At 41.4% G+C, this 17,450-nt stretch overlaps 1 protein-coding gene across 1 annotated transcript in view; it reads left to right on the forward strand.

The window, feature by feature from the left end:
• The window catches only part of PLA2G4A (phospholipase A2 group IVA), an 869,302-nt gene that overhangs the window by 430,679 nt on the left and 421,173 nt on the right, over positions 1–17,450 (forward strand). The gene's annotated exons all lie outside the window — the stretch shown is intronic.

The raw sequence follows: 17,450 nt of genomic DNA on the forward strand, positions 1-17,450 counted from the left end.
GTTGAATTGACTTAATTATGGAAATGAATGAAATGCAGGTAACTTAATTGTCCTGTACAAGATTACTTCCAGTTACTCTAAAAAACATACATACACTTATTACTGATTAAACATGACAATACTTCACAATAAGACAAAAACAAATAGACATGTGTATAGGCAAAAAAGTGAATTTTATCAAAAATAGGTCACAAAGGGAATATACAATGCAAAAGAAAGTATGCAAAACAGGAATACAGGATAGATGTCTGAAAACAAATCAAGATCTCTGTAAGGCCTGTTAGCCGCCTATCCAAAATAAAGATTAGAAGAATTTCCTTTTGGATAAAGCTGAGAGTCGACGTTTCGGTCTTTATGGGCAACTCTTCAAGACCATCATCAGGACAGTAGATAGTAAATATTGTAACTCCCTAGTAAAAATAGAATAAAACAATTTGACTATGATCTAGTGACTGATTTAAACGTTCATTAATGCGCTATACACATTTACAAATAACATACGTACTGACTAATGAAAAGGTGTCATAATGTATGACCTATATTAAAAACACAATGTTGACATAGACAATGAGAACAACCAGTGAATACAACAAAAAACATACATATTTACAGTGCATCAATTCATTGCGAAATTTAATATACAAAAGAATTCTCAATTTGAACCAGCTCATGTATGAAGTACTTAAATTAATTTAACAAAATAAAACAGGCAGTTGGGCTCTCATGTATTACTTATGAGGAACATATTGATGACTTTCCATTCAATGGCTTTAAATTGTATGGCTTATTTCGCTAGATACTCATTTGCATGGCTTTCTAAGTTGAAGGTACAATGCTTCTTTCTCATGAACCCTAAAACAAATGTCAGGAAATCATTGCGCATAATGGTAACCTTATTATCATTATCTGCGACCAAACTACCTTTGTTGTGTGTCGCATGTCTGTACCTTAAATCGATAGCTTTGCTCCGTGAGTTTGGAAAAAGGCGCTATGTAGAACAGAGACAGCGTTGTATCTGTGGACATTAAAAAATGGGGATTGTGTCAATACCCACTTCTCCCCTTGTAACTAAGGTGGTTCAATATTTAAAGTTGTGCCGTTACCTATTTCATGACGTAAAAGGTTCGCTTTTAAAGCTTCATTGGTCGAATCTTGTACTCTCTTGCAAGAGGTTCGCAAGTCAATTAACGGAACGTCTAAATGAGACAATCTGTAGGAATGAAATGGGTGAAGTGGTTAAACCCATAGCTAAAAGGATATGCTTAAGTATTAAGCCTAGCTATATGGTGCAAAGATCGGGTACATTTACCTTTAGACTTATTTAGAGTAGCTATCAAGGCTCTCTTCTTAAAAGTCGCTCCTCGCAAAAATGTCAGAGGGGGCCACAATCAATGATGCGTTCGACAAAGACCAATCTAAACAAATAAAACGGGTCAAGGAGTTAGTTCCATATCTTAAATGGCAAAATGCAGTGGCATGGCTTAAAGCCCAAATTTAATTAGCAGGGTGTAGATAAATTGAACGAACGAGCGTGGGGACCGGGAGCTTTTACCTGTTCAAACCATCTGCGTTCAAGGAATGTATCCGCCCTTCAAAAGAAAGTATCCGCCGGTACTCTGCAAGCAGAAAGCTGCAGTGCGAAGTCGCGTGTTTTTAAGCCTAAAATGTTTGGAAATCAAAAGAGGACTAACAGCCTCTTTTTTGAGCGCCATATTGGAATGGTGTTTAGTGTGTCAAAAGATAATATTTAAGGAAATATGATCGTCGGGTGGGCAATTTTAAAACGAGTTTTGTCTACTCCTAGTTATAAAACTGTATTAACTCATACAACTATGGGACATGGAGAAATGCCATTTAAAAGAACGATGCTAGAGCGTGATAGTGAAAATTATGTAAGCTAACCAGTAATAACGACACATAAGATTTACAATTTATGTGTACAGGAAAATACACTTTTTAAGGGTTTAAACTCTGCCACTGAATGGCACTCATTGGCATGCTTAAAATAAGAGTCTGGCTTAATTGTTACTAACCTGTCTTTCTGTAATCAATCAATAGACTGTGATATACTTTCTACTGTCTTCTTCTAACAACAACTGATCTGAATTTCGATACTTGCTGCTGTTAGTTTGAATACAGTCTAACCAACTAATTGCATGATTATGTTGTAATCTTTTTGGAATTGTATATACTCATTGACTTTGTACATACAGAAGTGTATTTTCCTGTACACATAAATTGTAAATCTTATGTGTCGTTATTACTGGTTAGCTTACATAATTTTCACTATCACGCTCTAGCATCGTTCTTTTAAATGGCATTTCTCCATGTCCCATAGTTGTATGAGTTAATACAGTTTTATAACTAGGAGTAGACAAAACTTGTTTCAAAATTGCCCACCCGACGATCATATTTCCTTAAATATTATCTTTTGACACACTAAACACCATTCCAATATGGCGCTCAAATAAGAGGCTGTTAGTCCTCTTTTGATTTCCAAACATTTTAGGCTTAAAAACACGCGACTTCGCACTGCAGCTTTCTGCTTGCAGAGTACCGGCGGATACTTTCTTTTGAACGGCGGATACATTCCTTGAACGCAGATGGTTTGAACAGGTAAAAGCTCCCGGTCCCCGCGCTCGTTCGTTCAAATTATCTACACCCTGCTAATTAAATTTGGGCTTTAAGCCATGCCACTGCATTTTGCCATTTAAGATATGGAACTAACTCCTTGACCCGTTTTATTTGTTTAGATTGGTCTTTGTCGAACGCATCATTGATTGTGGCCCCCTCTGACATTTTTGCGAGGAGCGACTTTTAAGAAGAGAGCCTTGATAGCTACTCTAAATACGTCTAAAGGTAAATGTACCCGATCTTTGCACCATATAGCTAGGCTTAATACTTAAGCATATCCTTTTAGCTATGGGTTTAACCACTTCACCCATTTCATTCCTACAGATTGTCTCATTTAGACGTTCCGTTAATTGACTTGCGAACCTCTTGCAAGAGAGTACAAGATTCGACCAATGAAGCTTTAAAAGCGAACCTTTTACGTCATGAAATAGGTAACGTCACAACTTTAAATATTGAACCACCTTAGTTACAAGGGTAGAAGTGGGTATTGACACAATCCCCATTTTTTAATGTCCACAGATACAACGCTGTCTCTGTTCTACATAGCGCCTTTTTCCAAACTCACGGAGCAAAGCTATCGATTTAAGGTACAGACATGCGACAACACAACAAAGGTAGTTTGGTCGCAGATAATGATAATAAGGTTACCATTATGCGCAATGAGTTCCTGACATTTGTTTTAGGGTTCATGAGAAAGAAGCACTGTACCTTCAACTTAGAAAGCCATGCAAATGAGTATCTAGCAAAATAAGCCATACAATTTAAAGCCATTGAATGGAAAGTCATCAATATGTTCCTCATAAGTAATACATGAGAGCCCAACTGCCTGTTTTATTTTGTTAAATTAATTTAAGTACTTCATACATGAGCTGGTTCAAATTGAGAATTCTTTTGTATATTAAATTTCGCAATGAATTGATGCACTGTAAATATGTATGTTTTTTGTTGTATTCACTGGTTGTTCTCATTGTCTATGTCAACATTGTGTTTTTAATATAGGTCATACATTATGACACCTTTTCATTAGTCAGTACGTATGTTATTTGTAAATGTGTATAGCGCATTAATGAACGTTTAAATCAGTCACTAGATCATAGTCAAATTGTTTTATTCTATTTTTACTAGGGAGTTACAATATTTACTATCTACTGTCCTGATGATGGTCTTGAAGAGTTGCCCATAAAGACCGAAACGTCGACTCTCAGCTTTATCCAAAAGGAAATTCTTCTAATCTTTATTTTGGATAGGCGGCTAACAGGCCTCACAGAGATCTTGATTTGTTTTCAGACATCTATCCTGTATTCCTGTTTTGCATACTTTCTTTTGCATTGTATATTCCCTTTGTGACCTATTTTTGATAAAATTAACTTTTTTGCCTATACACATGTCTATTTGTTTTTGTCTTATTGTGAAGTATTGTCATGTTTAATCAGTAATAAGTGTATGTATGTTTTTTAGAGTAACTGGAAGTAATCTTGTACAGGACAATTAAGTTACCTGCATTTCATTCATTTCCATAATTAAGTCAATTCAACTTAAGACAAACTCCTTTGGAGGCATTTTTACCCATTCTATTATATTTTTACCCAAGCCCCCAAAGGTTTACTGGGTTGCTCACTCTATTTACCACACCTGCCTTGACGACGCTCACGATTGTTTTTGGGCTGATGAATGAGTCACAGGAAGGGCATGGTAAATATTTTAGGATGGCGCCGGCAAGCTGCCAGCGCCATCCTAAAATACTTACTAAATTAGCTTCAACAGGAAGCTTTAATAGATAAAAACGAGCACCTGCTTTATTTTATCTATTCGAGCTTCCTGTTGAAGCTAACTTAGTAACTATTTTAGGATGGCGCTGGCAGCTTGCCGGCGCCATCGTAAAATAGTTACAAAAGGCCAGGCTTCAACTTTTGCCCCCGGAAAAATCTGCCGCTCGCGGATTTGCGAATTCTCGGTAAATTTGCGGGAGTTCGCGGATCGCGAATTTACCGAAAATTCGCAAAATCCGCGAGCGGAACGGATTTTCCGCTCATACTTAAAGCCAGGCGATCCCACAGCCAGGATAGCACGGTGGTAGAGGACTTCCCACTTCCTCACAATGTGAAGAGTCCAGCAGTGACCAGAGACCAGCGCCTGTCAAAGGAGCGAAGAGGGGGCGGCCGCTCTGCCCATTACGCCACTCCACGAAGATCCCCACACCGGCAGTCTGCAATAGGCTGGTCACCGGGGCTCCAAGGGTACCCCTCTGGACGGGCACTTAGCTGCCGCACAAGCTGTGACAAGGAGCTCCCCTCCTGTAGGCACCTCACAGCATCATCCAGGAAGCGCCTAATCATGCGGGGAAAGATGGCGGACGGGTGCGGGCCTGATGTCAATGCTACCGCCACTCCCAAGGTGCCTCTTTCCCCCCTCCCCCCCCCCCTGCCCCGGAACCGGAGCACCAGTAACGCTCAGCGGGGGGACAGAGTTCAGTCTTCAGCGCGGGAGGGGGGGGAGCAGGGCCGCAGCTCCCACGTGGCTCAGCCAAGGGGTAGGATAAAGCAGGCCGTGCAACAGTCCAGGAGGCGCTGCGTGCGATGTATGGACCCAGCAGGGGTCAGGGCCAGAGCACTCAGTTTCCTCTGCATCCAGTAGGGCCTCCGGGGTCCCAGGGGACAGGCAGTCGATCTCCGGCAGGATGAGCGTTGGGTCAGGAGCTCCGCAGCCGGGGCAGCGCCTGGGAAGGCCGGTGCCGCGATCTCCTCAGTCCGGCTTGCGGATTTCTCCGGGGTCCCGTGGGCGCCGATCGCCACCTCCAGGAGCACCCCAGTGGTGTAATGTAAAGCGCTGGGGTTTGCTGAGGAGTCGCCCGACTCAGGATCTTCCGCGCACCTCTTCCGGGCGGGCCGCTCACAGTCCGGCCCACGTCTCAGGCCCAGACCGCGGCGTCGCGTAGTTCAAAGCGGCACCGTAGACGCCTACAGCGCCATCGCCTTCGCCCACGGCAGAGCTCCGAGTCTCTCTTCCGGCTCAGGAATCCCACTCGAGTCGGGAAGGCGTCCGGGACCGTTTTCAAGGACTCAGACAGCCCGGGCAGGATGTTTAAACAGGATTCGTGGGTCTTCGGGACGGAGCTGGTGGAGCTCACGTCCTGTCGGCCATGCTGCTTGGCCACGCCCCCACACATCTGATGATTAGTAGCGGGCAGCATTACCAGTACAAGGTACTCCCATTCAGAGTCACCACTGCTCCCAGAGTCTTTACCAAATTTCTGGCAGTAGCCGCTGCTCATCTACGAAGACAACACATCCATGTCTTCCCATACTTGGACGACTGACTTATCAAAGCCAGTACGTACCCAAAGTGTCTCCAGGACACTCTCATAACACTGCAGTTACTGCACCAACTGGGGTTCACTGTTAATGTGTTGAAATTGCATCTTCAACCCTCCAACACTCAAAACTATCTAGGAGTCACTTTAGATACCCAAAGAACTCTAGCCTGCCCCAATGCAGACAGAATTTGCAAGGTTCAGGCATTAATTCTTCAGTTTCAGCCCTCACCCTCACTACCAGCTCGATTGTTTATGCAGCTGCTCGGAATGATGGCCTCTTGCATCTTGATTATTCTTCATGCCAGGCTTCACATGCGTCCCCTTCAGGAATGCTTAGCAAGTCAGTGGAACCAGTCACAGGGTCTCTTAACCACTCTAGTATTGGTAAACGGCCGTATTCGTCGTTCTCTGCAGTGGTGGAACAAACAAAATGTATCAAAAGGACAGCATTTCATAGACTTGGTTCTACAGACAATGCTAACAGCAGTGTATAATATACAAAAACAGGAGGGGCCACACTCTCCCCAACTGTCACACCTGGCTCAAGACATTTGGAAGTGGGCCATTCTCCACAAAATCTATCTGCTAGCAGAACACCTCCCAGGAGTAAACAATCAGATTACCGAACTTCTCAGGCGACAGAGGCAGCAAATTCATGAGTGGGAACTTCACCCTTAAGTTCTCCTCCCATACTTTCAAAGTTGTGGAGGTTTCCTCAAATACATCTTTTCGCCACAGATCAAAACACAAAATGCCCAACCTTCGCCTTCAGGTATGCACACCCGCTCTCCCAAGCAATGCACTATGGATGAACTGGTCAGGGATTTTTGCCTACGCTTCTCCGCTTCTACCACTCATTCCTTTAGTGGTTCGGAAACTCAGGCAAATATCCCTCACACTGATTCTGGTAGCTCCCACATAGGCCCGTCAACCTTGGTTCACGACCCGGTTGGAGCTATCAGTAAGTAGTCCTGTATCAGAAACTGCATCTCACATCCAGTCTCCTCACACAGAGCCATGGAGAAATCAGATACCCAGATCTCAAAGAATTCAACCTGGCGATCTGGCTCCTGAAGTCAAATAGTTTGGTTATCTTAATCTTCCACCAGATTGTATGAACATTATTAGAGAAGCCAGAAGGCCTACTACAAGAGCTTGTTATGCAGCTAAATCCAAGTGTTTTGTTATCTATTGTTATATTATGTTATGTTATGATTTGTAAAGTGCACAGCTGCCACAGCAAAGGGGCGTCCCGGCGCTAATCCTGAGCAAAAACAGAACTGAGATCAGAAAAAGAGAGACAAAAATATTTCAAGGGAATAAGTGAGTTTTGATGGCTTTCCTAAATTGCAATAATATCAATCCTCTTGATGCTTCCATACAAAATATAATTTACTTGTTAACCTTGCAGTGGTCAGAATTAGCTTCTACTTCTATCCGCTTACATCTCTCTGCAATAGCTGCAAATTTACTAAATAGGCAAACCCTATCTCTCTTTAGAGTACCCTTTACCAAAGCTTTTATGGAGGGACTAAAAAGTTGTTATACCACCAAGACTTCCACCTGCACCATTGTGGAATTTTAACATAGTCCTCACACTGTTAATGGGCCCACCATTTGAACCCATGCCTACTTCTGAACTGCAATTTTTCTCCTGGAACGTTGCGTTCCTCATTGCAATTACTTCACTGAGAAGAGTTGGTGAGCTACAGGCATTAACCATACAAGCACCTTTTTTGCAGCTTCACAAAGACAAAGTGGTTCTTCGTACCAACCCTAAATTTCTACCTAATGTAGTTTCTGCCTTTCATATCAATCAATCTGTTGAGTTACCCGTGTTCTTTCCGAAACCCTATTTAGCGGCAGAACGAGCTCCACCCACTTTATATGTCAGAAGGGCCCTCTTATACTACATAGCAAGGACCAAGTCATTCCGTAAGACCAAACAACTTTTTGTTGCTTTTACTCCACCTCACAAGGGCTTTCCTATTTCCAAATCAGGTATTGCTAGGTGGGTTGTTAAATGTATTCAGACTTGTTATGCAAAAGCAAAGAGAACTATAACAATACCCCAAGAGAGCATTCTACTCGTAAAATAGGGACTACTATGGCTTTCATAGGAAACATTCTCAAAGTTTACATTTGTACGGCTGCAACATGGTCAACACGACACACATTCACAAAGCACTATTGTGTATTGGTGTTAGCAAGACAACAAACTAATGTGGGCCAGGCAGTACTTAGAATACTCTTTCGAACAACTGCAACAGCTACAGGTTAGCAACTGCTTTAGGAGAATACTGCTGTATAGTCTATGCAAAACATGTGATCTGCAGCTCACATGCCTCAAACGGATAATGTTACTTACCCAGTAAGCATCTGTTCTTGGCATGTAGAGCTGTAAATTCACATGCGCCCGTCCACCTTCCCGGGTTCCTTTACCTGTTGTAGTTTCCCTTACTTTATATGCATACGCATGGACATCTCTATTCTACTCTTACTAACTCCATTCTCACCCTCTGCGCACTATTACCAAAAGGAGACTAGAAAGACTTCTTCGAAGAAAAAACAACTGGACCCAACACTAGATGGCAGGAGTTGGCAAAGCATGTGAATCTACAACTCTACATGCCAAGAACAGATGCTTACTGGGAACGGTAACATTATCCTACTGTTAAATCCATTCCTCAGAAACAGTGCTTTGTGATTCGAGCTAAAATAAACTCTAGAACAGTTAATGTTACTCACACGTATCCCAAATGCAAAAACTCTCTGTGACTCATATTGTTAAAAAACTGAACTAAAACAGAACAGAAACATACCTCACTTGATGCAACCTTTATGACGCCTGTGTACAATTTATGAGCATTCATTGAGCCTCGCAGCAAAAAGATGAATGAATGGTAGACCGCAGACATGTATAAAAAGGTCTACTTAAGGAGGTGGCACAAGAAGTGCTGCATTTTGCGTTTGTTGTCCTAAGTGGGAAGGGTATGCCCAGACATGTGTCCCGTGCTCACTGCGCTACTGGATTCAAGATAGCATGGCTGATATGGGGTGATGCCCCCAAAACCGGTCCCAGGATACTTGCTTCTGGTCCAGGGAGGACCTGGCTTGGCAGTTCAAGCTGGACTGTTCCCATAAGGAACAGGGTCAAGACTGAGTTTCATATGGCTGGGTCCAAACTGTGGTGGTGTGGTCAGCAAAAGAATGATGGAATAAACCCAGATCCTTGTGACTGGGGGTGAATGTGTGCATTGTTCCGCATTCCGTCCATCAATTGTTTCTTTTGGAGGCCCACCTGTAGCATTTAATTTACACGCCTTGGTACATGTAGCATCATATTACTATGGATTTACAGGTAAATTAAATGTATCAGTTGAGTGTAAGCCAGGTTTGATGGGAGGTACCATAAACAATCTAGCACTGATTAGCAGTAGTAAAGTATGCAGAGTCCTAAGGTCAGAAAACGAAATCAGCAAAAACAGGATGATTGAAAGGATATAGTTTGGGAAAATCACACCAAGGATGTACGGTCCAATAGTCTTGAAATACAGCATTCTATCAAGACCGCAAATTCATCCTGCGAAATGTGGTAGTAAAAATAAGAGGCACTCAAATCAGTTCGATGGTGGATCGAATTGTAGTAACACAGCGGATAGTTTTTTATGCACTAATGGATATACTATTAGTCTAGGCAACACAATTGAGGCTGCTAAAGTTTTGACAACCTAAGTTATCAATTTCTGCTTTAATTGTGTCTACTTTTAGGTGACTGTGGTTAAGTTATACCAATCATAAGCCTGGAAGGTGGTTTTATAGAACTTATAGTGTGGCTAACATTAATGTGTGCCCTAAAGCTATCTCTACTTGACTAGGAGGAAGTCACTCGTAAAGTGGCCTATAATTCAACTTTGAAAGAGCACAATATTATAATTGTAGAACAAAGCATGGCATGAGTTGAAAATTGCTTAATTAAAAAATATTTTGGTCACCTTCTGGATAGTGATTATTTGTTAAATGTTCATATTGTATTATGCTAGCTTGAAGTTAGATATTCGCATCACTGATGATTTATGGGTAACTGTATATGGTTTTGCTGACAGATGACTCTTACCAACCCTTGTTACTCATATAATATAATAATCTTTAGTTTTGTCTCCTGGAAATGATAAATGCCTTAAAGGCGATCCCTTCAAGTAAAGCTTATGGTCCCCATAGGGTACCCATATAAATATAAAGTCAAACTAGTGGCCCCATGTTAACTAATGTGTTTAATGTTACCTGCTCTTTGGCTTGACCATTTTCCTATTCTCATCCTTCCTGTCTTCAAGGAGTGTGTTACAAAAGCAATGTTAGAGCTTGATATCTTCGATTGAGTCCACAGTTACAGTGACAAGACATGTATTGATGACCGGAATTGATCAGGACTGGGCATCATCTAGTAGGATCTTTGCTAAAGTCCTGTTTGGCTTTAGAGCTGATCGAGGCACATTGGTGCATCGCCTTAATCTACATCTGCTTTCTTGCAAGTACGTGCCTTCCTTTAAGGGTAATTTGCACCTGCCTTTTTTAAAAGAAGATCAGTATTTAATTGAATAAGTAAGATGAAAGTTTGTTCAATTTTAGCTCTTATTGGGGTCGATTGAGTAATTGTTGACCTTTTTAGGTGGCTGCATGATTCCTCTGTGCCAAAGTAAAATATGGACCCATTAGTGCTTTATGAGGTTCAACTTCACCAAAGGTGTTCGGCAGGGTTGTAGCATGACCCCCACCCCCCTTTTTTCACTTTCCTTACCTATTAGCTTGAGATGTGCCTAAGGGGGAATGGTGAGGGGACTCCCAAGTTGAGTTCCAAATTCATCATAGCCCTCTGTTATGCAGAGGATGTGTTCCATATGCCTCTAATAGGCAGTGGCCTCAATAATTTTAATAATGGATACATGTCCATGTGGATGATTTGAATCTGGATACAAACCTCTCAAAAACCTTTCTTTTAACTTGGGGGCAAAATCTATTCGAACTAAAAGACTATCCATCAGAGGAAAAGCAATAAAGAAAGCAACCTGTTTTTCTAGGGGTACTATTTGAAAATAGCAATAGATGGTCTAATCTGCTGCCCGGAATCGTTATATTAATGGGGTTAGCAGAAACAATTTTGAATTTTACTGCCCATTATGCCACTCTGAGCAATAAAACGATGTATAGCTGCAAATGTGTCTCTAGTGGACTTGGTGTTTGATACACCGAAGACTTTTCTGGGCTACAAGCTAAAAGAGGAGGGGTTTTGCAGGCATTTTTTGGGTGTACATCAAGGCACCTCAAACTAATCTGTTGTGGGGAATTAAGATTTGGATACTAGAAGATCAGTTCATAGCCACCCCAACTTTTTTCTAGGATTCAGTCTGACAAAATGATGTGACAGGCCTTAAGAAGAAAGTCATGAAGGATCATTTCTACTTGGATGGAAGTTAAAAATCACATGATTTAAGTATGTAGTTTTTTTTTAAATGCTTTGAATTACATTGTCCAAATTTGTTTGAGCTCTTGCATAATTTTTCTAAATTAGATATTGATTCGGGTAAAAAAAAATGAGTATCTACAGAGAAGTACTGTTAGAGAGATACGTTGAAATCGTGAAAACTTTTAGAACATTTGCGGTTCGTAAGACAGCACTTGGACAAACGCAACGTAGAAATCGCCCCTTGTGTGTATAAAAGAAATCTGTTAGCAAGATTTAGATTGGGCATTGCTCACTATTCATTGTGGTTTCCAAAAGGAAGGCTCATACATATGTTAGGAACTTGTGCCTATGTGACAATTTACTGTCTTAAAATTAGATGTACTTTGTTTTTGTGTGTGTGTGGTTTTTTTTTTGGGGGGGGTGGTTTCTGTGCAGGAATGAGGTACGAGAAAAATATATAAATTGTAGAGTGACATATTTCTGCAGATGTTGTCTCTTTTGATTTGGCTTTCTGTGGGTCGTTTTCTAAACAGGCACTGTCCATACTGAACACAGACATTGAAAGAAAACCATTTCAGTTTAGTTCAATTAACTTTATTTGATTCAAAAGAATCATATAAGTTTACAAGAAATTCATACGTTCATTTTAAAATACATGATATTTTAAAATACAGAAGGTTGTAGCATTTACATAGTTCCTGATATTATCTGCTGGGTTAAGACTACCTTGGGTTAAAACTCCCCTCTTAGTTAAAAGTTAACTCCTCTTCCCAGACTTGGTTAATTTTTATTAGTCTCTAAATCCCATTTCTTCTTGACCTCTTCATGATTGTGGACTATTCCAGATGATTTGGTTATCTAAACAACCTTCTGAAATTGTGTTCATAAATCTCTGGGTGTCTGGCATCACCCAGAACAACCAAATGTTCTGTAACAAACTTCTCCCCGAAATACCAGGTTCAATTGTAATCCATTACTTTGTGTTATGAATGGAAAATAAAGTTCAAATTGTAACTTTTGTCAACTTCGAATTCAATAATAGAGAATCTTTTTTTTCTTGCTGCATCATATGATTATCTGCATTTATTCCAATGTATCCGTTGTATTTAGCGCCGACCCGTACTGAGGGATTTCCTAGTGCTTTACAGAGAACAGTGCAAGTGAGATCGAAAGATCAAGCACTTAAAGGAAAAGGGAGAGTCGTCATTTTGTGTGGGCATCTGAGGACCGTGCTCTCTTGCACCAGTCTTTTGTTTCTGAATTCTGCTTACTATCACAATTAGTGCATTTAGTGGTGTGGCCACCAACGAGTGTCAAATATGCATTTGCAACCAATACTTTACCAGCATATTCATGCTAAAGAGACACACTACTGCTACATCATTTGCCTAGCAGCAGAGCAGGAGAAGGTTCTTTGAATTGGCTGGGGGTGTTTGTAGCACACACACCAAGTCCTTTCTTTGTGTGTATACAGGGAAGAACATCTAGGGAAGAGTTTCCACCATCGCAATACACGTATTAACAATGGGAGCAAGTAGAGAGCAGTGTGAGCACTGGCAAAAATATGCGTTAAATTATTTGAGCGGTGTGGCACCAATCGCTATTGTGCAATTTAGGAGTGTGTTTTGAGCAGTGTACTGTTACCTGGTACTGATGACATTGGGAGTTATTTCAACAACTTTTTACATCAGGAGTCATTGCAAAGCATGGTAAGATTTCATGCCTTTACATCGCTAGTCTTTTACATTGCAGGTAGGTTAATTAATTCATTTATCAATCTAAACATATTTCTCACCTTCCCGCTGAAATGTGTGTGTGTGTGTATGTATTACCTAGTGGCGATCGCCACTAGGTAATTGTAGTTAGATCTGCTTTTCTATAGAAATAATGTTTTTTGGTTCACTAATAACTTTGGCCCCATTTGACATATTGTAGCAAAACATTGCAAAAGAAAAAGTTTATCCACCTCCGCTCCATCCTGGAAAGTTTCATGGAGTTCTGTCAAGCGAGAGGTGAGAAAAAAGGGAGAGCCTAAAACACCAAATCCCCTTGCATTTCCATAGACGATTTTAGACAAGACTACAGCAAAAACTGCTGAATGGAATTATACCAAATTTGGCAAGAAGCTATTTCTTGGTCCGCAGATTGCGCTTTTTGTGATTTGATGTAAATCTTTTAAGTATTTTTGAGAATTAATGGGCAAAAATAATTGTATATCTGGATGGTTGGGTACGTGAGAGTCTCAGGATACTTTTCTGGGAGGGTCAATTTAAAAATAGCGTGTTCTTACTGGCCCTAAGAACTTTATTTCCCTTGGGCCATCTCGCTCCCTTGGGAGCGCTCTGATTAGCTGCCAGCAACATGAGAAAAATGTTGCTGGCATCCATTACAGGACTCAAGAACTTAAGTCCCCTGTCTTGAACTTAAAAAAAAAAAGAATATAAGGGGCAGGGATACCCTGACCACATAGGGCGGGACCAAGAGGGACCTACCCCGTGTCCTAAAAGAAAAAAATGCTGTTGTCCCGCAAGACTCTTGCGGGATCGAAAAAAAAGAAATGGTTTTGGGCTACATTTATTAACTATGAGTCCTGCGTGGAGCCGGCTTTGCTTTTGGGCAGAGGGAGGTGTATGGAAGCGAGAGCATTTTCATTGCTCTCGCTTCCATGAAGGGAAGCAGAGTTTGCTATAGCATGGCGGGAGCAGTGCTCCTGTCATGCCATAGCAAACTACAATGTCCTGGGGTGGGCGCCCCGGGACATTGCTTAAGACAGCCCTGGGGGTGGCAGTCTCCAGGGCCATTTACAGCTTTAGTAGGGGGGATCATGCGGCCCCCCTCCCATCTTTGAAATAGCCCTGGGGAGGTGGTGGTCCCCAGGGCTGTGGGGCGGGGGGCTAGAGCCCCCTATGCATCTTTGAATTTAGCCCCTGGCAGGTGGCGGTCCCCGGGGCTATGGGGTGGGTGGCAGGAGGCCCCCCCAAACCCCCCCCTCATTTATTTTCAAAATAAAGCCCCGGGAAGCTGGGCTGCGGGGGGCCTCGTTGCCCTTCCTCATTCATTCAATGAAAAAGCCCTGGGGAGGTGGCAGTCCCCAGGGCATGCAGGGGGCCGTCTGGCCCATGCATCTATGTTTATCATTGCCCCACGGGACCTGGCCCACCGAGGGCTTAAAGAAAACAAAGCGCTGAGAGACAACTCTTTGGTTTTTTTTTGGGGGGGGGGGGATTCACGGATCCAATGCAAATCCCTCCAATTATTTTTTTTTTTATGCTTCATTTGGCCCTGGGGTCCCTGTGGGACTCCCTTAGCAGGCCTAGGGGATCAGGGTGTTTCTACCCTGCCCCCTTTTCTTGTTTCTGGACCTTTTTTCTTGTGTCTCTGTTCTACCCGTACCCTAGATGGCTGCCAACTCTCTTCCTGGTTTGAAGTATTGGCAGCCAATCAGATTTATTTTTGTTTTTAAATAGCACATCAAATTAATATATAGAATCTATGTGAAGTAAATATGTTCTGTTTTATGAATCTTTGTCTTAATAAATTAAATATGAATATTTTGATATAAATGGATCTCATATGAGTATTCGTTGAGAAGTGGAAAAATTAAATGTAGTGACTGTTGAGCGATTTTGTAATTCTATCAGGGCAGCAGTTTAATGTTTAGTTGGTTCTTTCCCTTGTTCCACTCCCTGGATTGATTATCAAGGGCCCTCTTCCTTGTACCTGAAAACCCATTGGTAAGTCCTCAGAGTGTGAGCTGGAAGAGGGAGCCGGACTGACAAGATGTACAACGAGTCTCAGACAATCCTTGCGGACTCGAGAGTGTGTTTTTAACAAACAAAGCACTCTTACTCGTAAATAACTATGGGCCAGATGTAGGTAATCCAGATTTACTGATTCTAAAATACTAAATTTGACAGATTCAGTATTTTAGAATCGGTAAATGGGATGTAGGTATTAATTCGGTAAGTATTACCGGATCGTAAGATTCGGTAAATACCGAATCTGTATTTTCCGATTCGGTAATTCCCATTCATTCCTATGGGCCTGGAGGCCCATAGGAATGAATGGGAATTACCGAATCGGTAAATACCGATTCGGTAAAAGGTGGAACACATTGAAGGGTGGCAGGGTGACCCTGTTGCACCCCTGAATAGTGAATGGGTGCATATGTGGCACACATACATGCCCTAAGGGCATGTATGTCTGCGACATGGCACTGTAATAATTTGCAAAAAATTGCTTCTTTTGGGGTTTTCAATATTTACCACCAACTTGTAGTTGGTGGTAAATAACGAATCCTAAAATGGGAAAAGCACTCATTTGACTGCTCCCTACATTAAGGATTCGGTAATTTACCAAATCGGTATTTAAGAATTCTGTAATTTACCGATTCAGTAAATTACCGAATCCTAACATTAGGCCCCTACATCTGAAAAGCCTAATACCGGTCGGTAACGGCCGAAATTCGGTAATTTCGGCCGTTACCGACCGGTAAAGGGCAACCTACATCTGGCCCTTAGTTTGTGGGGCAGTGAGTGAGAATGAGCCGACTGGAAGCATGCACAATCAACAGCACTTTGTGTGGACACCCAAGGCCCATACTCACACGACAGCAGATTGATCTTAACTTTGAGACATCTGATGTATTTTCACAGATAATTCACTCATCAAAATAAAGGAAACACTTACCATTCTAATATGGTCACTGCCGTGGCTTTGTGTAAGACAAGACTGTTGCTTACATCTGTTGTTTGGCTCTGAATTAGTGGTTGAAAGAATAGATAGATGACTTAGAAATGGAATGTATTAGTGGGTGAATGATTTAGTGAGTGCATGTACAGGTGTATGATTAAATGTAGGAGTGCATCGACAGTCAAGGTGAGTGCATGGATTGATAGTTGCATGGAAGTAAGTTGTAAACCTTTTATTGTCTGATTAATAAAAATAATCACAAAAATGATACTGTACAGTATGTATCCGACTGTATTCTTACATCGACCATATCCATAAAAATCATCAAGGTTAAAGAAAGAATAAGTTAACACTTGTCCAATCCCACCATGATCCATACCGATGAATTCAAAAGTGCCAAGTGCTTGTAGCAGCGGACATATTATGATTTAAATAAAAAAGGACATGCAGCATTAAAATAAAGCTTCCCACAGAATAACCACTTAGTACATCAGAAAGTGACGTGCCCAGAGTTTATGTACAAAGAACACTGCTTTTGCCCATTCGAATACAACCTTTATGCATAAAAAATCGTCAAAGTTGAACATAGGATTCTATTTATCTTAGCCCAAAGAAAACTATAGTTTACTTTAAAGTGGCAAGTGTTTATAACAAGGGGTGTACTGCAATGCCTACATACCTAACAGCGTTAAAACAGAGCTTCCCTAAGTAGAACCATACAATACATAAACTGTCAAGTGCTTAGGTACAAACAATACTGCTTTTTTTCATAACCCACAATGGGCCTTACTTGGTAGTTCAACGTGCAGTGTGTTTTTATGCAATATATGACCATCAATTAACCGATGCTATGACCTATTCAGGCAGAGGCAACCAAACTGTCCGGTTGCATAAACATAGAGAGAGAGTAAACAGCCTGCATGGATGGATGGATGCCAGCAATAGTGATTCATCATTTTATGTACTCATTTACCCATTCAGATGTCCTTTCACTTCTACCCACTGAATCTTCCAAACGAACACCTACTCTTTCGTCCATACAAACCCACCAACAAATTGAGCTCCTATTCTTAACGTTAAGTTTTTTGGTACTAAATAGCGCTTCACCCATGCCGGCTCGAACACCGTGGGCAGCATCCCACACTCAACTTCCAGACAGGAAGAAATATGGCTATGGTTGCTGAATTTGACTGAGAAATTATTTGGCAAACTCATAGTAAGGGTAGCATGCATGTAATTTGACATTGAAATAAATAAAAAAAACTGTTCCATATCCAGAATATACATCTCTGTAGGATGAATCACACTTTATTAAGAACTTCTGTTTTGGGGGATCTTGGGGGGGTT

Source organism: Lissotriton vulgaris, chromosome 1_1 (assembly GCF_964263255.1).
Source record: "Lissotriton vulgaris chromosome 1_1, aLisVul1.2, whole genome shotgun sequence".
NCBI classification, from domain to species: domain Eukaryota; kingdom Metazoa; phylum Chordata; class Amphibia; order Caudata; family Salamandridae; genus Lissotriton; species Lissotriton vulgaris.